A 23,581-nucleotide genomic window follows, 5' to 3' on the forward strand; every position below is an offset into this window, starting at 1 on the left:
AGAGTGCCAGCCTTGAGCTGAAAAGCTGAGGGACAGCGCCCAGGTCCAGAGTTCAAACCCCACAACCGGCAAAAAAAAAAAAAAAAAAAAAAAGTGAATGAACTATTGTGGATATGTAGCTCCAATCCATTCTTGTAAGTGGTGAAGGAATATGGAGACACAGAAAACACGATGTGGCCACAGTGATAGAGATTAAACAATGCAGCTGTGGTTATGGAATGCCAAGGATGGTGGACCACCACCAGTTAAAAGACAAGACACGCTGTTTGCCTGCAACTTCATTTCTTACTTCAGGTCTCCAGAACTGTACAAAAATGAATCTGTTGCTTTAAGCTTCCTAGTTTGTGGAGAGCAGCCTCTAGAGAAAACTAATATGTACCTTTGTCTCCCATGAACCTCACCGAGGAAACCTGTCTTCCCAGAGTTTAACAGGTGGCTGACTACTCTTTCTGAGACTCCAGCTCAGAGCTGTAGCCTCTGTAGCCACCAAACACTCGTGATTGTCCACACATTATCCCTTTTACTCATCCACTTTTCCAAGGTAGAGATAAACCCTGTTTCCAGGACCCGAACAGTAGACTTCAAAGAGGGAAGGCCTCTCATCCATCAGAGAGCAGACATGAAAGAGTCAGGTGGGCTCAGGAGGCTGCACCAGCGATTTCTCACGGGCCCTCATTTGTCTGGAGGCCTGTGTTCTGGACATTTCATGTGTTGTAAATGGAATAAAATGGAGCCTTTTGTGGCTAGCTTCTTTCAACTTTGAAAGTTCAAGCATGTTTCAGCATGTATTGGTTGCTTCATTCCTTTTTAAAGGGAACTTTATAGATACACACGAAAACTGAAAAGCTGGAAGAGAGTGCACTCAGATCCATCTCGTCACTAGCACAGTTTCACGTGCAACAGCTATCATAGGTAAACTAGTGTGTGCTGAAACAACACAGAAATCTATGGAAACAAAGTAGATTGCTGGTTGCCAGGGGCTGGGAAGAGGAGAAAAGTACAAAATGAGTGTTTGCTCTTAAGGTGACAAAAATGTTCTAAAAATAGGTAATGTTGACATTCTACCATTCCGTGAATGTACTAAAAATACCCTAGAAATTGCATACTCTAAAAAGTGTTCATTGGTAGTAGATGAGTATCTCCATAAAGCTGTTACCAAAACATAAACAAAATAATGTACTACAACACTCTTGCAAGATCAAGTATTGCTGAGAACTGGGTCTCCTGGTAGGAACAAAAAAAATGGTACAACTACTTTGGAAGGTTGTTTGGAAGTTTCTAGAATAAACATCTGCTTACCTTATGATTAAATTATTCTGTCTTTAGATATCTGCCAGAGAAGTGAAAATACTAGAAGGAAAACCTTTTTGCCCTTACCGAGATACAGTTGTTAGGGGTTTGCAAATTTAACTGGTTATAGACATTCAAGAGAAGAGCAAAATGTCTTCGCGTGCATACGAAAGGACACAAGAAGTGGTCCTGTGCTTCATGAAGAACAAATGGGCTTCTAGGAAACAAAGGAACATTAGTAAGCTGGTTACTGTGGCTCACACCTGTAATCCTAGCTACTCAGGAGTTGAAATCTGAGGATCATGGTTCAAAGCCAACCTGGGCAGGAAAGCTCATGAAACTCTGATCCCCAAATAACCAGCAAAAAGTTGGAAATGGAGTTGTGGCTCAAGGGGTAGAACAGCAGCCTTGAGCAAATAAAGCTCAGGGCCAGTGCCCAAGCCCTGAGTTCAAGCCCAGCCCTGGCATAAAAACAAACAAGAAACATCAATAGCAAGACAAACTGTAAAAACTGTATGAACACCTGGAGAGTAAACACATGAACAGGATTCTGAAAAACCAATGGGCCCATGAGAAGGAGAAAACAGTATTTCTTCAAAGAAAACAAACACAGCATACCAAAACCTGTGCTTTTTCCTCAGCAAAAGCAGTAGTGAAGGCAGCAATAAATGCCTACATCATAAAAGAAAAAAGATTCTATTCTGGAAGTGCTAGGAGAGGCTGAGATAGGACCATTGATTTCAAGTTCAAGTAATCTACATTCATAGCAAGATTCTGTCTCCAAAAATAGGGAAACAGTATTTAAAAGCACTTGGACAGCCTTCAGAAGTGAGTCCCAAGAAAGACCTACAACTATGGTTTATTACAATGACCAACGTATCAAAAACGTCTTGGAATCACAGAAAGCTTTTAAAAACATTTTGTAACTATAGGCTGGAGCCAGGCACTGGTGGCACACACCTGTAATCCTAACTACTTAGAAGGCTGAGATCTGAGGATCACACTTCAAAGCTAGCCTGGGCAGGATAAAGGCCATGAGACTATCATCCAGCCACTACACTAGCAAAAAGCTGGAAACTGAGCTATGGCTCAAGTGGTAGAGCACTGCCTTGAGCAAAAAGAAGGTCAGGAACGAAGCCCAGGACCTGCCTCAGGACTGACAAAAACAAAACTAAACTATGGGCTAGAGGTAGAGTGCGTACTTAGTTCAGCAGAGGCCCTAAATTCAAAACTTAGTGCTGTCCCCTTTCAAAACTGCAAAACTTTCAAATTAAAGTTTCTCTGTAGGTAAAAATTTTAAAAACCAACCATCACCCATTCACAAATCCAGCACATACTCTGGTTGAATAAACTAACATATGCATGGTAAAACAAAACCATGCTATGTATTTTTGTATATAATTATTCATTAAACACCACTTTTATTTATCCCTGGTTTTTTTCAGTCATGAGGCTTGAACTCAGGGCCTGGGTACTGTCCCTGAGCTGTTTTGCTCAAAGCTAGTACTCTACCACTTTACATCACAGTGCTACTTCAAGTTTTTGAGTGGTTAATTGGAGGTAAGAGTCTTTTTGTTTTGTTTTGTTTTTTTGGGTCTGGTCATGGGGACTAAACTCTGGGCCTGGGCGCTGTCCCTCAGCTCTTCAGCTCAAGGCTAGCGCTCTACCACTTGAGCCACAGCGTCACTTCCGGCTTTTTTCTTTTTGCTTATGTGGTGCTGAGCAATCAAACCCAGGGCCTCAGGCATACAAGTCAAGCGCTCTACCCCTGAGCCACCTTCCCAGCCAGAGGTAAGAGTCTTGCAGGGACTTTTCTACCCGGGCTGGCTTTAAACCACCATCTTCAGATCACAGCCTCTTAAGTAACTAGGTCTTACAGGCATGAGCCACTGGCACCCAGCTATCCCTGACTCTTTAGTACACTGAGTTAAAAAAACAATACACCATGCATATAAAACAACAAAGAATTACCAGTAAATCTCATTGATATGCTAGAATATTCAAAATATACAATGTGCCCTCAGATTAAAACACACAACACCAGCATCACTTACCACCTACATTGGCCAGCTCAGCTAGCCTACACAAAGGTACCAAGTATTCAAACCTTGAAATAACTGAGGACAGGGAGGGCAAGGAAGGACAAAAACAAAGGAAATGTTCTTCTCTACATTCAAGGCTGTCATAAAACGGTGGCCAAAACTGCTCTAATAATAGATATGGCCAAAAAGAAGGTGGAAGGAGGAAAGGAGAGTTCCATTCGCCCCAAGTAACCAGGAAATGCCAAACCATGACTCTCCAAGGACAGAGGCCAGCCATACCTACAAACATGTCCAAACCCTGGATACCACAAGGGCTCAGAAGACAAAAAGGCTGAATGTATCAAGTCACACCTAGGAAACCATTTTGGAGAAAAAGAATTGATAACTAGTTCACCCTATATAAGTAAACAAAATACAAAGCTACTAACCACTGCCTGAAGATGGTAGAATTTTTAAGTTAAAAAACTAATTCAAGGGCTGGGAAGGTGGCTCAGTGGTAGAGCGCTTGCCTTGCATGTCTGAGGCCCTGGGTTCAATTCCTCAGCACCACATATGCAAAAAGAAAAAAAAGCTGGAAGTAGCGCTGTGGCTCAAGTGGTAGAGCGCTAGCCTTGAGCTGAAGAGCTGAGGGACAGTGCCCAGGCCCAGAGTTCAGTCCCCACGACCGGACCCAAAAACAAAACAAAACAAAACAAAAAACTAATTCCAGCTGGGCACTGGTGGCTCACGCCTATAATCCTAGCTACTCAGGAGGCTGAGATCTGAGGATCATGGTTCAAAGCCAGCCTGGGCAGGAAAGTCCATGAGACTCTTATCTCCAACAAACCACTAGAAAACTGGAAGTGGTACTGTGGCTCAAGTAGTAGAGTGCTCACATTGAGCTGAAGAGCACAGGGACAGCGCCCAGGCCCAGAGTTCAAGCCCCATGACTGACAAGAAAAAAAAAAAAATTCAAGGCTAGGTGCCATGGCTCATGCCTGTAATCCTAGCTACTCAGGAGGCTGAGATCTGAGGATCTCAGTTCAAAGTCAGCCTAGGCAGGAAATCTGTGAAACTCTATCTCCAATAAACCATTCAGAAAACCAGAAGCAGTTCTGTGGCTCAAGTAGTAGAATGCTAGCCTTAAGCAGAAAAGCTCAGGGACAGCACCCAGGACCCAGAGTTCAAGCCTCATGACCCACAAAAGAAAAAAAAGAAAAAAAAAATTCAGCTGGGCACTGGTGGTTCACACTTGTAATTCTAGTTACTCAAGAGGCTTTGAGCAAAAAAGCTCAGGGACAGAACCCAGGCCCCGAGTTCAAGCCTCATGAGAAATTAAAAAAAAAACCACAATGAACATAAAAGTGTTTTGTGTGTGTGTTCTCATCCTGAGGCTTGAACTCAGAGCTTGGGTGCTGTCCTTGAGTTTTTTTGCTCAAGGAAAGGGCTCTATAGGAACTTGAACCACAGCTCCACTTCTGACTTTGTTGGGTTAATTGGAGATTAGAGCCTTACAAAATTTCTTGCCCAATCTGATTTTGAACTGTGATGATCATATCTTAGCCTCCTGAGTAGTTTAAATTACAGGTGTGAGGTACAAGTGCCCGGCCACATTTCCAATTTTTTTTAAGATATGAATAGCAGCCATTTAAAATGAAATTTTGCCATTAGCTGGAAAATGGATGGAACTGGAGACTACCATGTTAAATAAAATAACCCAGTCCCACAAAGGCAAATGTCCTGTTTTCTCACACTTGTAGAAACCAGAGGGAAACAACACAACCAAAGTCCCAAAGTTAAAAGAGGACTAGTAGGGAGGTGAGAAAGATGGGCGGATGAGGAGAGGGAGGTCATATGGGTAGGAGGGGTGAATATATTACAGTACATTTTCAAGTACATATGGAAGTATCATGTTACATACAGTTGCCAAAAACAAAATTAAAAAATGTACATGGACTCCTTACAACTCCTGATTGCTGTACGATGGTCACTGGTTCTTTTCCTTTGTTTGCAGTGAAGGTATCATAATGCCTGACTTCCTTGGGGTCACTAGACTCATCCCCTTCCTTAGGATGAACTCACCTCCACTTCCATGACAAAGCACAAGCTGCTGCCATCGAGCCCGCCCATGGAGTGTGTCTCTCCACAGAGCCCCAGCCTGCAAGTACACTGTGCACCCACCTCTCCTCTGGCTACCTTGACCAATTCCCTTCATGTTAGCACCAAACAACATGGTTACATGTTGAATGAGATACCCTCACCTTTCCATTGGCCCCTTTGACTAAAAGCTGATTCAGTTGTAATGAATGGTGAAGTCTCAGGTCCCAGGAACATGGAAGTATAATCTTCCACTGACTGAATGGAGTCAATAAATGTCAAGGAGAGTTAGGGTCCCATCTGGCCAGATACAGTTCAAACCTACACAATGCACAATCCTCAACCCTTTTCTCAGACTCAACTGTAATGCTAGAGAAACAGGGGTGAGAGGAGCGCAACACTGAAAAACAGACAGGTGATCTGGGGAGGCTTGCTGCAGATAAACCATATAACACTGGATGTACCCTCGTCCATGCTGCAGGCCCCTGTATGTGGAAGAGGAGTGTCGTGTGGTTTATCTCAGGAGCATAAACAAGACTCATGAGGGCAAATGAGTGTGCTCTAAAATGCCCTCCCAGCCCAAGCATGCCAGCAGCAAACAACTGGCTATGAGTATGTGGAACAGCTTGTGAGAAGGTTTGGGGAAGTTTTAGGAGGTCTAAGGGTTTCAATAGGAGAAGTCTCTCCCTGAAAGACTCTTCTCCTGTAAGAGGACCGGATCCCCTGCAGTGACCCTGTCTTGTGGCCTGGGGTTCTTAAAAGACCACAGAATTATTACAAGAGTACATTAATCCATACATGCTTCCAAGGCTTGTTAAAGTGAATAAACAATATATCCTACATGCGCATAGGAGATTCCATTATTTTTTAGATATGGATATGGATTGATATTTTCTTTCATGAACTAGAGCAATAGCTTTCTAAAGTTACAGAAGCACCAATCTAGGTCATTTTCTCAGGTCTTTTAGCCACCAAAAAAAAAAACAAAAAAAAACCCAAAAAACCTGCATAGCCAAAAACACCCAACTACTTCCAAAAATCACTGTATAATCAACAGAGGATTCTGGAGGCTATCCATAATTGCAAAAATAGCCCAGGAAATAAAGAGTTAAAAATGAATAAGTCAGTGGTAAAGTTAATATTTTAAAAATATACAGTAAGGTAGAAGTGACCCTTAAACTCAGACACCACACACCAAACCTGATCGGCAAGAGGTAGCGCAGGCCCTGCCTTGTACTGCCACGGGCAGCCTTGAGTAGCAGAGGGAAACCTATGAGCAAAGGTCCTCTTTTTAAACAAACATTAAGCAGCAAATCAAGATAAAATTTCTACTATACAGAAACAAATCTATAGCCGAAGAAAAGATCTGCCCATGTTTAGTTAAGACAGAATCTAATATGAATCATGTCTTTTATGGGAAAAGAAATTATGTACACTGTCTGAAATCACAAGTTCTGGTTCAGCTTGGGAACTTCAAGCCGTAGTGAACAGATCTGGGATAGCAGAAGCACTCAGAATATGCTGAGCACTGAAGATCTTCGAGTCGCCTGAGAAAGGAGAACATGGAGTAATGAGGGGTGTAAGTTCAGAGAGCTTAGCATTAATCCATGTTAATGAGACCAGCATCTGGGGGCGCAGCCTGCTCAATAACACAGCCATAAGGACCATAATTCACCTAGGCTTCTGACTCTGTATGGCTCATTCTGTAATGCTAAAGCCTGAGGTTTTTTCCTTCAAAGAAAGAAAAAAGGAATAAGTTGGGTCTCACTGGTGGCTCACACCTGTAATCCTAGGTACTCAGGAGACTGAGATCTGAGGATTGCAGTTCAAACTCAGCCCAGGTAGGAAGCCCAGAAGACTCATCTCCAATTAACTACTCAGAAAAAGCTGAAAGTTGTGCTGTGGCTCAAGTGGTAGAGAGCTAGTCTTGAGTAAAAGAAGCCCAGGGACAGCACCAAGATCCAGAGTTCAAGCCCCAGGACTGGCAACAACAACAACAAAGTGTAAATTGAGTTTCTTTCAAAGAAAAAGTGAAATATTAGAAAACTTCCAAAAAGCCCTGAACTTATAAAATAATGTTTCCAAGCACTTGTTCCCTGATAGTGAAGGGCCAATACAGCTTTCATTCAGTGATATTTCCACTTGATTACCAAAATATCATCCTCCCCCTCCCCCCAGTACTAGAGCTTGAATTCAGAGCCTGGTACTACCCCTTATCAAGGCTATCACTTGAGCAACAGCTCCACTTATAGTTTTTTGCTGGCTAATTGGAGATAAGAATCTCACAGACTCTTCTGCCTGGTCTAGCTTCAAAATGTGATTCCCCAGATCTCAGTCACCTGAGTAGCTAAAGTTACAGGCATCAGACCAATGCCCAGCTCAAAAGTGTCATTTTAAAAAGATCTTCAAAAAAAAAAAAGATCTTCAGTGGTTATTTCTACATACATCAACAAAAACTCAATGACCTAACACAACAAGTCTATATTCTCTTTTTGTCTTTTCTTTTTTCCTCTCCTCTCTTCTCCCTTTCTGCCATCTCTTCCCTTCTTTCTCTCTTTTCCTCACTAGTAACAGGGCTTGAACAGTCATTTTCCATCAGCTTCATTGCTCACATCAAACACTCTCCCACTTAAACCTCACTCCAACCCTAATTCTATTTTCTTATACTTACCTTTCCCCATCACCACTGCACTTAAAATGCAGTGATAAAAAATATACAGATTTTTATGTATATTACAGGCTCACGCTTGTAATCCTAGCCACTCCGGAGGCTGAGATCTGAGGATCGTGGTTCAAAGCCAGCCCTGGCAGCAAAGTCTGTAAGACTTTTATCTCCAATAAACCACTGGAAAACCGGAAGTGGCACTGTGGCTCAAGCTGTAGAGCACTTGCCTTGAGCTGAAGAGCGCAGGGACAGTGCCTAAGCCAGAGTTCACGCCCCACGACTGACTAAAAAAAAAAAAATTATATATATACATATATAAAACACCTATTACAGAGTTGATTCCAACCAAGACACATTCAATGAGTACAGACTGAAGAGTTAGTCCATGCCTAGCTTTATTCTGAGTCTTCAATGAAAACACAGCCTCTGACCCCAAATACTTAGTCTGATAAGTTGGAGAAAACAGAATTCAGAAAGCATTAAAAACATAAAGTGCTGCCAGGCACTGGTGCTGCACACCTGTAATCCTAGCTACTCAGGAGGCTGAGATCTGAGGATTACAGTTCGAAGCCAGTTCAGGCAGCAAAATCCATGAGACTCTTTTCTCCAATTAACCACCAGAAAACTGGAAGTGGCACTGTGAATCAAAGTGGTAGAGCACTATCCTCAAAGTGGTAGAGCACTATCCTTGAGCAAAAGAACTCAGGGACAGCACCTAGTCCTTGAGTTCAAGCCCCACAACTAACAACAACAAAAAGAAAACAAAAATGCCATCAAGTGCTAAGTGCTACAAAACTAGTATGGAGACAACCGATCCAGGCATAGCAGGAAAATAAATGAAAGCTCTGTGGAAGAATTGACATCTGAGTTGAGCATTAAAAATCAGTTGGGGGAGGGGGGTGGAAGTAGGAGGTGGGGAGGGAAGGGATGGTAGGGGAAAAACAAAGGAGGAGGTAACAATGTTCCATAGGAAATGTACTCATAACCTTACTCATGTAACTATAACCCCTCTATATAGTATTTGTACAATAAAAAACAAATAAGTTGTGGAAATTAAGAAAAATGGAAAGGGATTCTTGGCAGAGAAAATGTGTATGTGAAAAGCCCTCCAACAAAGAGCAAGATGGGATGAGGAAGAAAAGTCCTTCACAGGAGAGCATGAGAACTCAGCCAAAGGAAAGGTAACTTGGAGAAGCTGTGCAAATCAAAATGGGCAAGGCAAGTGGCGCTGTAGCTCAAGTGGTAGAGTGCTCGCCTTGAGCTGAAGAGCTGAGGGACAGTACCCAGGCCCAGAGTTCAAGCCCCACGACCGACAAAAAAAAAAATTAATAAAAGAATTCTTTTAAAAAAATAAAAAAATAAATAAAAAATGGGCAAGGCACTGGCACTACTGCTGGTTCTCACAATGACCCTGAAAGGACCGGCAGGAAAGGGGGACTCTGTATGGTTGAGTCCCTTCACCCATCATCTCATCTCCCTCATCTCACAGCTAATGGGAAGCTGCCCTGGAAGTCCTCAAGCTCCTGACTGGCTGACGTTCTGAACGTGGAAACTCCACTGCCTCTGCTTTATAGTTTATGAAAATTCTTCTGTAGCCGGGCACTGATGGCTCACACCTGTAATTCTAGCTACTTAGGAGCCTGAACTCTGAGCATCAAAGTTCAAAGCCAGCCTAGGCAGAAAAATCAGTGAGCCCTTATTTCCAACGAGCCACCAGAAAACCAGAAATGGAGCTGTTGCTCAAAGTGGTAGAGTGCTAGCCTTGAGTGAAAGAGCTCAGGGACAGCGCCCACGCCGAGTTCAAGCCCCATGACTGACAAAAAGAGAGAAAGAGAGGAGAGAGAGAAGAGAGAAGAGAGAGAGTGTGTGTGTCTTTTTTAGGTTAAGGACTGCAAGAGTGTGTGTGTGTGTGTGTGTGTGTGTGTGTGTGTGTGTGTGTGTGTGTGTGTGTGTGTGTGTGTGTGTGTGTGTGTGTGTGTGTGTGTGTGTGTGTGTGTGTGTGTGTGTGTGTGTGTGTGTGTGTGTGTGTGTGTGTGTGTGTGTGTGTGTGTGTGTGTGTGTGTGTGTGTGTGTGTGTGTCTTTTTTAGGTTAAGGACTGCATTGGCTAAAACATCAAAGCTGCCCTGTGCAGTAGAGTTACCTTACCTTAGGCACTTGAACCAAGTTCAAGGCAGGCTTATGAAAAGAGGTGGGTGAGGAGGGGAAAGAAAGGGGAATGGGAGGAAGTGAAGAAAGGGTGGGAGGGGAGAGGAGGGAGAGGGGGAAGAAGAAGGGGGAGGAGGCTAGGCTATAAAACAGCACTGCCTCTGGAGAGCACCATGCTGCCAGCTGGACACAGTCAAGCATGAGATTAGGAGTCACACTCCAACACCACCTCAATGGCATCTCTTCTCTGCTGTCTCAAAAGGCACAGGCTGTTAACTGGCCTTACACCAACATGTGCCTCCTTCTATTTGATTACCTGCTGGGAATGCTACACCCTCAACAAAATGTCAAGATCTGTTCTGCACAGTGATCCCTCTAGGCTCTGAAGAACTTTACCTTCACACATTTCCCATATTAGGTTCCCCACTCTTGGGGTTGTGACCTTATCATTTACTTCACATTTAAGTGCTGTCTACTCTGATTCTACTGTGTACTCTGAGTCCAAATATATCCCATCTCTCCTAACTGCTGAAACTACTCACTGTTACTCACATTCAAGAACTTAGATGTGATTAAGATCCTAGATTTGTGAAAATTATAAGAACTATCTGCGTAGGATTGATTAATGACAGGGGAAGAGGAGTCAAAGTCGAAAAGAAGGTAAGGTGACGACAGAAGCAGAGATCAAAGCAATGCACACTGAAGATAAAGACCACAAGCAATCATAAGAATCTGGAAAAGGCAAAAGAAAGGACCTGCTCTTAACACAGAATCAGCCTTACTGGTTTCACGCTCTTTGCTTCCAAACTGGAAACAAAATTAATTTGTGTTGCATCAGGCCAGTAAATTTGCAATAATCCATTATAGCATTTCCCGTCATTTCATGACAGGAAATGAATGCATCATGTCTTGTGCTATATTAGTACGAACCAGCACCAGGGCTTGAACTCTAGGCCTTGTGGTCTCTCACCTTTTGTCACTCACAGTGACTATGCTACCATTTGAGCCACACCTCCAGTTCTAAATTCTAATATTTTACATTATTGATTCCCATAACTTCTTGCTCAGTTCAAGTAAAGCACTTCATTATAATTTTTCAGGGGGTGCCAGTATTGGGGATTGAACTCATGGTCTGGGTACTGTCTCTTAGCTTTTTCACTCAAGGTTTTAATGCTCTATCACATCATCACACCTCCACTTTTGGCTTTTTGCTGATTAATTGGAGATCAGAACTTTCTGCTGGAGCTGGCTTTGAATCATTCATGATCCTCAGATCTAAGCCTCCTAAGTAGCTAATAGGCATGAGCTTTCATTAGTTTTGTATTAACCATTATACCTAATGGGCCTATCTCATCTGATTTCTACCTAACATTAATTCCTGTATCCATCATGAATTAAGCAATGGCTGACCATCATATCACAAACAAAAACAACACTGTACAGAAGAATGAATCTCTAGCCCTTCATGATATCAGCCTCCTACCATGACCCCTGTCTAATTTACCTACCTCCCATCTGTCCTCAAAACCGTCTTCCAGTTCTCACTGCACACTCACCCAAGGTTCACAGTGAGATGCCTCTGAGCTATTTCATATGTATTATGGCATTATTTTGTTTCTTCTCTACAGAAAATAACAGGGCTTGGGCTGGGAAGGTGGCTCAGTGGTAGAGCACTTGCCTTGCATGCCTGAGGCCCTGGGTTCAATTCCTCAGCACCACATAAGCAAAAAGAAAAAAGCCGGAAGTGGCACTGTGGCTCAAGTGGTAGAGTGCTAGCCTAGAGCTGAAGAGCTGAGGGACACTGCCTAGGCCCAGAGTTCAGGCCCCCTGACTGGATCCAAAAAAAAAAAAAAAAAATTACAGGGCGTCGCCATTTTCCTGCCTTTTGTTGTTGTGGTGGTGGTGGTCATCATTGTCGTGGGGCTTGAACTCTGAGCCAGGGTGCTGTCCCTCAGCTCTTCAGCCCAAGGCAAGGGCTCTACCACTTGAACCACAGTGTCACTTCTGGTTTTCTAGTGGTTTACTGGAGATAAGAGTCTCACAGACTTTTCTGCCTGAGCTGGCTTTGAACCTTGATCCTCAGATCTCAGTCTCCTAAGTAGCTAGGATTACAGGCGTGTGCCACAGGCGCCCTGCTTGTACTTCTTATTCCTTCAAAATAACAGTTCCTTAGTCCCCTACCCTTTAACAGAGCCTAGCTTAACACTTTTTTTTTGGGGGGGGGGGGGCAGGCTCTGAGACCTACTCAAACCTGGTACCTGATGCTTTCACTCAAAATTGGCTAGTACTGCTGGGTGCTAGTGGCTCACGCCTGTAATCCTAGGAGGCTGAGATCTGAGGATTGCTAGCCCAGGCCAGCCCAGGCAAGAAAGTTCATGAGACTCTTACCTTCAATTAAACACCAAAAAATCAGAAGTGGCAGTGTAGCTCAAGTGGTAGAGCCCCAGCCTTGAACTGAAGAGCTGAGGGACAGTGCCCAGACTGTCCCAGAGTTCATGCCCCACAACCGACCAAAAAAAAAAAAAAAAAACTGGCTAGTATTCTACCAACTGAGCCACACCTCCAACCCCTACTTCAATGATACTGTTTCTACTTTTTGACCCCTTTAAAAGGGAGGTCTCTTCTGTTCAATTTTTCTTCCTATATTCAGAGTCCATATAGAAAATCCAAATGTCAGACTTCACTAAGATGTTAACTGCTTTAAGAAGCCCTTGTTAACCTTAAGTTTCTGACTTCTACAACTCATCCTTATTAAGAAACCACTTTGTTAAGAAACTGGGAGAATGTGAAGGAACGGGTGATACTGTCCAAAAATAAATATACTCATTACCTGATATAAACATATTTGATTTTTTTTTAAATCTGTTGAAGTTAATATGTGTGATAGAATTTCTCCATTATGAGTACTAGTCTTCTGTCACATGAAAATAAACATTTCCTAAGGTTCCCACATTCTTTTTGCCATGCCTCCAGTCTGGCATTTTGCTGGTTAATTGGAGATAAGGGTCTCTCAGACCTTTCTGTCGGGGTTGGCTTTGAACCTCAATCCTCTACCTCAATCTTCAAAGCATCTTCCTAGTTAGTTAAGACTACCAATGTGAGCCACCAGTGGCAGCTAGATCTTTTCTTTTTAGCATACTGGTCACCTGCTTTGCATGTTAAACAGCAGGCATGTCAGAAGCACAGAGACAATTTGAGGATGAAGAACAGCACTGTATCTACTATTCAGTCCAGGAGACAGCTTCTGCCTCCTTAATCCCCCAAGACAACATACTCGGGGAAAAAAATCAGCTCTTACACTGTGGAAACTGCTTCAGATTCTCTGTAAGATATTTGCTTTTCTATTTTTCTGTTCAAGTAAGATCAGGAAATATGAGATATCCAGGTACTGAGATAAATCAAAAGATACTGGATATTCTAAGTCAGACTGTGATTTTTCAGTATGCATTCTCTAGAAGTTTTTCACAGATCATAGATTCAAATCTTTCTTTAGGAACATAGAGTGATTTTAGTCAGGGGCAACAAAAGGGCCACATTAGCATGTAGATCCTTATGATGCTGATGACTAACCATATCTGAGACTGTTTGCCCAAACACTGAACACCGAAAGCATCATGTTCTCTGTTTTCCTGACCTGACCCAACATGAGACTTTATCTTTCTTTTAGGACTATTTCATTTACACAGTTAATCGGTCCTACTTTTCACTTCAGGGTAGGTACTGTTATTTCCCCCTGGTCCTGCGGTTTAGGCTCAAGGGTATGAGCACTGCCTCTGATCTACTTTTGCTAAAAGCTAGCTCTCTACCACTTGAGCCACAGCTCAACTTCCAGGTTTTTTTTGTGGGTTTGTTTTTTTTAATTTTTTTGTTTTGTTTTCTTTTTACTGTTGGTAGTGTAGTGAGATAAAGAGTTGGAAGAGGTTAGGAATGTGGTTTAGTGGTAGAGTGCTTGCCTAGCATGAATAAAGCCCTGGGTTCAATTCCTCAGTACCACCTAAACAGAAAAGGCTGGAAGCAGTACTGTGGCTAAAATGGTAGAGTGCTAGCTAGCCTTGAGTAAAAGCAGCTCAGGGACAGTGCCCAGGTCCTGAGTTCAAGCCCCAGGACTGACGAAGAAGATGAAGAGGAGTCTCAAGGACTTTGCTGCCCAAGCTGCCTTCAAACTGCAGTCCTCAGATCTCAGCCTCCTGAGAAGCCAGGATTACAAGCATGAGCCACCAGCACCCAACTTAGGTACTCTTTTTGTTTTGTTTTGTTTTGGGAGGGGGTCCGGTCGTGGGGCCTGAACTCTGGGCCTGGGCGCTGTCCCTCAGCTCTTCAGCTCAAGGCTAGCACTCTACCACTTGAGCCACAGCACCACTTCTGGCTTTTTTCTTTTTGCTTATGTGGTGCTGAGGAATCAAACCCAGGGCCTCAGGCATGCAGCAAGCGCTCTGCCACTGAGCCACCTTCCCAGCCCATGGTACTCTTTGTTGATGGTGGTGGTTTTTGTTTTTGTCAGTCATGGGACTTGAACTCAGGGCCACAGTGCTGTCCCTGAGCACTTTTTTGCACAAGGCTAACACTCTACCCCTTTAAGCCACAGGTCCACTTGCAAGTTTTCTGGTGGTTAATTGGAGAAGAGTCTCAAGGACTTTCTTACCCTGGCTGGCTTTGAACTATGAGAGCCTCAGATCTTAGCCTCCTGAGTAGCTAAGATTATAGGCCTGAGCCACCAGCACCCAGTTTAGGTACTGTTTTTTAATATAAATACTTTTGGGTAAGAAGTTCTGAGAGATGTGCCACATACCAATGGCACACACCTGTAATCCTAGCTACTTAGGAAGCTGAAATCTGAGAATTATAATTTGAAGCCAGCCGGGGCAGGAAAGTCTACAAGACTCTTATCTCTAGTTTACCACCAGAAAATCTGAACAGGAGTGGTGGGTCAAGTTGGTAGAGTGCTAGCCTTGAACCAAATAGCTCAATGACAGTGCCCCGAGTTTAAGCCCCAGAGATTCTGAGTTTGTATTTAAAACCTGGGCAGCTTGTTTTTCACATGCAGAAAGACAATTTTTATATTTAAGAAATGAGGTCCTTGTTTGTCACCAAGCACAAATATCAACTAAAAGTGTTTCAAAGACCTCAACATAAGGCCAGATACTTTGAAATTACTGCAGGAAGGAGTAGGAAAAACACTAGAACTCATAGGCATAGGCAAAAACTTTTTGAAAAGAGTCCCAGGAGCACAAGATAGACTTGACGTCAGATAAAAAGTTTCTGCACAAGCCAGGCACTGGTGGCTCACGCCTGTAATCCTAGCTACTCAGGAGGCTGAGATCTGAGGATCGCTTTTCAAAGCCAGCCCGGGCAGGAGAGACCATGAGACTCCTATCTCCAATAAACCACCAGAAAAACTGCAAGTGGCGCTGTAGCTCAAGTGGTAGAGCGCTCGCCTTGAGCTGAAGAGCTGAGCGACAGCACCCAGGCCCAGAGTTCAAGCCCCACAACCGACCAAAAAAAAAAAAAAAAAGTTTCTGCACAGCAAAGGACATAGCCACTAAACTAGAAAGACAGTCAATAGACTGGGAAAAGATCTTTACCAGCAATACATCAGACAAAGGACTGATAACCAAGATATACAAGGAGCTTAAGAAACTAACCCCTCCCAAAGCTAATAAACCAATCACTACATGAGAAAAAGAGCTAAGAAAAGACTTCTCAGAGGAAGAAGAAAGAATGGCAAAGAAACAAATGAGGAAATGCTCATCATCTCTTACCATAACAGAAATGCAAATAAAACAACTCAAGAGCCCATTTCATCCCAGTTAGATTGGCCAATATTGCGAATTCAAACAACAAATGCTGGTGGGAATGTGGGGGAAAGGGAACCCCACTGCACTGTTGGTAAGAATGTAAATTAGTACAACCACTCTGGACAGCAGTCTGGAGGTTCCTAAAATAGATAGATAGAGAGAGAGAGAGAGAGAGAGAGAGAGAGAGAGAGAGATCTTCCCTGTGACCAGCCATACCACTCCTGAGCATCTACCCAGAACATGACAAGCCAGGATAACATAAAGACACTTGTATATCCATGTTCATTGCTGCATTATTCACAATAGCCAAGTTATGGAAATAGCCCAGATGCCCTACAATAGATGAATGGATCTAAAAAATGTGGTACCTATACACAATGGAATTCCACAGATTGTTATTTACAGGGAAATGGATGGACCTAGAACAAATCATGTTAAGTGAGGTAAGCCAAGTCCAGAGAAACAAACAGCACATTTTCTCTCATAGGCAGAAACTATATCTAAAATACACCAGGACATAGTAAATTATACAGCACTGTAGGTATTCACCCACAGTGAGACCACAGGAGGATATTCTTAGGAGAATAACAAAAAGGTGCAATACCTATGTGCATCTGATCATTAAAAAATGCTATTTATCTAAATGAACTCCAGGAAATGGGATCAAGAGGTTTGGTTTTTATTTCTTTTTGCTGTTTTTATTTTCTTTTTGTTCAGACTGTTCATTTATATGTCTTTGGGAGGGTAAGGAGAGAAATGGAGAGAGGGTAAGGGTAAGGCTAAGAAATGGAGGAGCAGAGGGTGAACAAATGCAGCAGTGGTACTTACTGGACACTGTGTTGAAAATGAACTATATAACTTGTAAGTGGAATGAGAGGGGAAAACTTGGAGACAGCTAAGGAAGGGATGACATTATCCAAAAAAAAAATGTACTCATTACCTGACTTATGTAACTATAACTCTTTTGTACATCACCTTTATAATAACATTTACAAATTCTTTAAAATAGAAGAGTTGAGGCTACGTGAGGAATTCAGTATGGTGGTATGGTAGTATCCTAGGAGTTTTATCACTGCCCCAAACACCTTATCCACTCAAAGCAGGATTACTCCCCCAAACACCTTATCCACTCAAAGCAGGATTACTCCCCCAAACACCTTATCCACTCAAAGCAGGATTACTCCCCCAAACACCTTATCCACTCAAAGCAGGATTCCCTCGACTCAGCCCACCCACACACCTCACAAGAGTACCTGATGGTCCAAATCTGTCCTCATTCAGAAGAGGAACCTTCTAGATATAAGTCCCCTGAGCAAGGAAGTTAAGGGATGAAGGGGGGAAAGTTTTCTATTTCCCATCTGCATTCCACATTTTGGGGGGGGAACAAACTTTCTTAATTCTCCAGAGCAGGTCCTTCAAACAGTGAGTTTCCTCATATTGTTATTTGCACAAATATTTAAGAGTAAAACATTTGCCTGGGCATGATACCTGTAATCCCATCTACACAGGAGCTAGGAGGTAGCTTGTAGGTAGGAGGATCATGGCCTGAGGCTGGCTGTGGGGAAGGGAAGGATTAGACCCTACCTGGGAACAGGGCTCAAATGACTGAGTAACTTGCCTGCCAAGAACAAGGCTCTGAGTTCAAACCCTAGTACCCACCACTACCCCCCACCAAAAAAAAAAAAAAAAAAAGTAAAATATTCAGCCAATCTGGCACCCATAATGCTTTAGTGTCTTCCAAAACTAAATGGTTACAAGTCATTTTACTCCTGCTTGACACATACACAGTGTGAAAATATCACTACCCCAAGAACCTGAGAGGAATCCCTTTTTTATCTTTCAGTAGAATATGGACAACAAATAATATGATACCACAACAGTGGTGTCATACAAATGGCCCAGCCACAGATCTTATACGACACCACACTGCAATGTGACCTCAAAGTAAAAGTAAATGTTTCCACCATGGTCCCAGATTCTGTGACTCGTTCAGAAACTTCACAGAAAATGGCTGACAACATGATCTTTACATTTCTAAGTTGGAACTTGGGCTGGGCTTGATCTCTTGCTTCCAAATCTCCTTGCAAACTCTGGCACTGAGGCTGGGACTGTGTTCTCTGACGCTCCTTCCTCAGCTGTTCCTCTACGCTTCTGCTAAGAGGTGGCACTGGCTGGAGATAGGAGGGCTGGGGTAGAGGAAACAAGACTTTCTGTTCTTTCCTGTTGCCAGCTGCCTCTGTCAGCACCCCCATGTCAGCATTCGGATTCAGGCTCTAGCTGCTCTGGGCCTCCCCGCCATCCCAGGTACAGGCCACAGCCAAGGAGCCCTCCTGTGCACAGAGATTTGAGTCTCAGCTCTTTGGGGCTCTTCCTCTAAAGTTTCCTATGATCTGATAGCCTCAATTTTTCTTTCTTTCTTTCTTTTTTTTTTTTGGTAGTGGGGCTTGAACTCTGGGCCTGGGCGCTGTCCCTGAGCTCTGCAGCTCAAGATAAGCACTCTACCACTTGAGCCACAGCACTACTTCTGGTTTTGTGATGGTCAGTTGGAGATAAAAGTCTTACAGACTTTCCTGCCCAGGCTCCTCAGATCTCAGCCTCCTGAGTAGCTAGGATTACAGGTGTGAGCCACCAACGCCCTGCTCAATTTATTCTTTCTCATCACTCAGCAGAATGTGCATCCCTGCATTTACTACTTCTCAGTCCCATTTTACGCTAAAACACCTCTAACACCCAGGTGATTCTCCATATGGAAGCTCTTGATGAATACCTGGTATGTTTTCTGTGATCCTGGCTGGAGGGACACGGACACACACACACACACACACACACACACACACACACACACGTACACACAGGCACATACGTATGTGCATGCAACTGTTTCAATCCTATTTAATCTGCAAGGAAGTAGCAATTATTATTTCCATGTAAGGATAAGAAAAAAAATGACACAGATTTTGTGTGTGTGTGTGTGTGTGTGTGTGTGACTGTATTAGGGCTTGAATTTATGGCTTCATGCTCTTGCTTAGCTTTTTCTGCTCAGGCTGACACTCTGCCTCTTTAAGCCACAGTTCCACTTCAGGGTTTTTAATGGTTAGTTGGAGATAAGAGTCTCATAGACTTTTCTGCCTGGCTGGCTTTGAACCATGATTCTCAAATCTGAACCTGAGGCTGGGATTGTTTTGTAAACCAGATCAATCAGGGACCACAAGTAGGCCACCCAAACTAGAAGGTAGTAGATGGAGCTAGGATACAATTCTAAGTCGGGCTTCAAGGCTACCATGTTTTCTACAAAACTGTAAGGCTTCTTTCTCTAGGTCTGTGGTTCTTCACAGACATGTTCACACTAATCACAAATAACTCACTGTAGGCATGTGCTTGCTTTCTTATCTTCTCATGTCTTATTCTGTAAGTCCTCTTCCCTGTTTTCATGCCACTGCTTGTCTACCAAGACAGTAACATTTATCCTCTGGAATGTCCACATTCTGGATTTGGCTAGTTGTTTCTTTACAGCATCATTTAATTTGGCTTTCCAACTCAAAATAGATTGAAGCAGAATCTAGTCAAACCTCTTTTTCAAACAAGAATATTTTGTCTGGATGTTATGTTTCCCACCCCAACAAATCAGGAGTCACATAATGTCTGGTTGTTCTACTGTCTATAATCCTAAGATTAATCAGTGGATTCAAAGCCTAAGCCTTTCATTATCATGAGAATTTGGAGCTGTAAGTGCAAAATTATCACTGTCTACAGTAAGCTTTGGCACAAGAGATGGCCAGCATACCCAGTGTAAAGATAAAAAATATACAAACCCTTCTCCAGAGGGAAATAATGCTTACCCAAATCTTCAAGTAAAGGAAACACTAATTAGCCCATCATACCCCTAAGAAACCTTTAGTAAGTTTGTTTCTGCTGCTCTACGTCAATTAATCAAATAGTCACAGCTTGAAAGTAGTTCCAAACTTCTATTTCTGCTTACATCCCCCCTCATCTCCCCACTTTGCACCTACTCCCCCTCTCCCCCCACAACCCCAGGTGCTGGTCCTGGAGCTTGAATTCAGGGACTGGGCACTGTCCCTGAGCTTTTATTTTACTCAAGGGTAATGCTCTACTACTTGAGCCACAGCTCCACTTCCTGGTTTGGTTTTTTTTTTTTTTTTTGGGGGGGGTGCTTAATTGGAGGTAAGAGTCTTATTCAAAACTTGATCCTCAGATCTCAGCCTCCATAGTAGCTAGGATTACAAACATAAGCCACCAGCGCCTGGCTTCTGCTTACTTAATCATATGTGTCATGTTTGCCCATTTGAAAATGAAGATGTCACCAACATGACAATACCTCAAAAGATTATGGGGTTAGGTGAGGCCGTGCACATCTAAAATCTCAGAGCTAAGAAGGCAAAGGCAGGAGGCTATTGAGTTCAAGGCCAGGCTGGGATACTTATTGAGATGTGAGCCAGTGCCAATGACTCATGCCTGTAATTCTAGCTACTCAGGAGACAGAGGTCTGAAGATGGTGGCTTGCAGCTGGCCTAGGCAGGAAAGTTAGACTCTTATTCCAAGTAATCACAGAAAAAGTCAGAAGTAGAGCTTTGACTCAAATGGTAAAGTGGTGGCCTTGAGCAAAAGAGGCTCAGGGGACAGCACTCAGGCTCAATATTCAACTGTCACAACTGGCCAAAAAAAAAAAAAACTATCAGAAGGGGGGAAAGTATGACAATTAAGAAAACTAGATTAGTTGGATTTTACCAAGAAAGAGGGGAAATGAAAGAAACAACTGAAGAGTTTTGTTGTTGGGTTTTTGTTTGGTTTTTGGTTTTTTTGGTGTGCCTAGTCCTAGGGCTTGGACTCAGGAGCTGGGCACTGTCCCTGAACTGTTGTGTTCAGGACTAGTGCTCTACCACTTGAGCCACAGCTCCACTTCTGGCTTTTCTTTTCTTTCTTTCTTTTTTTCAAGTTAAACATGTTAAATTTATTCCAAGGTATTTGCCATAAGAATGTGAATGCATTCACACACAAAAAAAGACATATAAGAATGTTCAGGGCTGGGAAGATGGCTCAGTGGTAGAGTTCTTGCCTTGCATGCATGAGGCCCTGGGTTTGATTCCTCAGCACATAAGCAGAAAAAGCCGAAAGCGGTACTGTGATTCAAGAGGTAGGGTACTAGCTTTGAGCTGAAGAGAAGAGGGATAGCGCCCAGGTCCACAATTCAGGCTCAAAAAAAAATGCATCTGGGTCGCTGGATGGATGCTACGTGATGGCTAAATTATGTAACTAAAGTGAGTAATTTATGTAAACCAGACCCTATTGTAAAATACCTTAAGAGTCCTCCTTCTCATAGTTTTGGTATTGTGCAAGGGGAACGTCCTTCCCGACTTCTGGCTTTTCTAATAGTTACTTGGAAATAAGAAGTCTCACAGACATTCCTGCCGGGGTTAGCTTTGAACTGCAATCCTCAGATCTCAGCCTCCTGAGGAGTAGCTAGGTTTACAGGCATGAGCCATTAGCATCTGGCTTAAAGAGATTATGAGTGATTCTTGCCACTAGTCTTTGGCAGATACACTAACATTCTAACCATTTACTAACCTAAAAATTGGCTGCTAATATTTCACCATTTCATAAAAGTTACATTATATTAAGATATAATTCCTTAGAAGAGGCAATCCAAAAATTCATATGGAACAATAAAAGACCCCGAATAGCAAAAACGCTCCTTAATGGAAAGAACACTGCTGGAGGAATATCAATACCAAATTTCAAACTTTACTATAAAGCCATAGTAATCAAAACAGCTTGGTATTGGCATAAGAACAGACCTCAGGACCAATGGAATAGAATTGAAAACCCAGAAACGAACCTACAGACCTATAGCCATCTAATCTTCGATAAGGGAGCTAAAACAATAGAATGGAAGAAAGACAGCCTCTTCAGTAAATGGTGCTGGCAAAATTGGTTAACTACAAGTAGAAAACTAAAGCTAGATCCTTATATATCACCCTGCACCAGAATCAACTCCAAATGGATCAAAGACCTTGAACTCAAAGCAGACACTCTGAAAACATTACAGGATGGAATAGGAGAAACCCTAGGTCTCCTTGGCTCAGGCCGAAATTTTTTGAATAGAGACCCGGAAACACAACAAATCAAAGAAAGGTTAGACAAATGGGATTGCATAAAGTTGCAGAGCTTCTGCAGGGCAAATGACATAGCTAGCAAGATCAATAGAAAGCCCACGGATTGGGAGAAGATCTTTACTAGCCATACAACGGACAAGGGTCTCATATCTAAAATATACTTGGAACTCAAAAAATTAAATCCCCCAACAACAAATCCTCAAAGAAACAACTGCCCAATAAATAAGTGGGCGAAAGACTTAAAGAGAAACTTCTCTAAAGAAGAAAGAAGGATGGCCATAGACACATGAAGAAATGTTCAACATCCCTAGCCATAAAAGAAATGCAAATCAAAACAGCATTGAGATATCACCTCACTCCAGTTAGAATGGCAAAAATCAAGAACTCTAACAACAACAGATGCTGGAGGGGATGTGGACAGAAAGGAACCTTACTTCATTGTTGGTGGGAATGTAAACTTGTTCAACCACTTTGGTAAGCAGTATGGAGGTTCCTCAAAAGACTTCACATAGAACTCCCCTATGACCCAGCAATCCCACTTTTGGGCATTTACCCAAATGTTTACAAACAAGACCACACTAAAGCTACCAGCACAACTATGTTATTTGCAGCATTATTTACCATAGCTAAGATATGGAACCAACCCAGATGCCCCTCAGTAGATGAATGGATCAAGAAAATGTGGTATATATACACAATGGAATTCCAAGCCTCCATCAGAAAGAATGACATTGCCCCATTTGTTAGGAAATGGAAAAACTTGGAAAAAATTATATTAAGTGAAGTAAGCCAGGCCCAAAGAAACATAGGTCCCATGGTTTCCCTTATTTGCAATATCTAGTATATGTATGAGTCAAGCGGAAAAGGTCAGATAATGTGATGTCAGGAAAATGAACCCTTAGATATGTATTTTAATGTTTTTTTCTTTCATGCATGTGTTTCTAACGCATTTATAAGATTATCTCTTTGTTGCTTTGTATGTCCCTCCCCCACAGTATAACCCCTGCTTTCACTATATTTGATGTCAGTATAACTTGTGGAGGAGATGGGGAAAAACCAGTTGTTTAAGGATACAGGTGGACCTGTTGCAACAATGAGAAGTACAAGTTGTCATGTCCAAAACGAGCTTTACAACGTGGGGGGGGGGGGGGGGGGGAGGGGAGGAGAAGGATTGGGATTGGGGGGGAGGGGGGAGGCTGGGAAGGGATGTGAAGGGTAAACCAAAGGAGGAGGCTGCAATGCTTGGTAAGAAATGTACGCATTATCCTGCCCATGTAATTGTAACCCCTCTGTACAGTATGTTCACAAATAAAATTAAATTAAATTAAAAAAAAAAAAGATACAATTCCTTAACAGAATTACCATATTAAATCATATCTAAAGTCCTATATAATATGGTCAGATGCCGGTGGCTCATGCCTGTATCCCTAGTTACT

At 42.7% G+C, this 23,581-nt stretch overlaps 1 protein-coding gene across 2 annotated transcripts in view; it reads right to left on the reverse strand.

Moving 5' to 3' along the window:
- Igf2bp3 (insulin like growth factor 2 mRNA binding protein 3) overlaps positions 1-23,581 on the reverse strand; it is a 112,832-nt gene that overhangs the window by 49,364 nt on the left and 39,887 nt on the right. The window lies entirely within an intron of this gene.

This window comes from Dipodomys spectabilis, unplaced genomic scaffold, assembly GCF_019054845.1.
Source record: "Dipodomys spectabilis isolate Male_0828 unplaced genomic scaffold, ASM1905484v1 ptg000092l, whole genome shotgun sequence".
NCBI lineage: Eukaryota > Metazoa > Chordata > Mammalia > Rodentia > Heteromyidae > Dipodomys > Dipodomys spectabilis.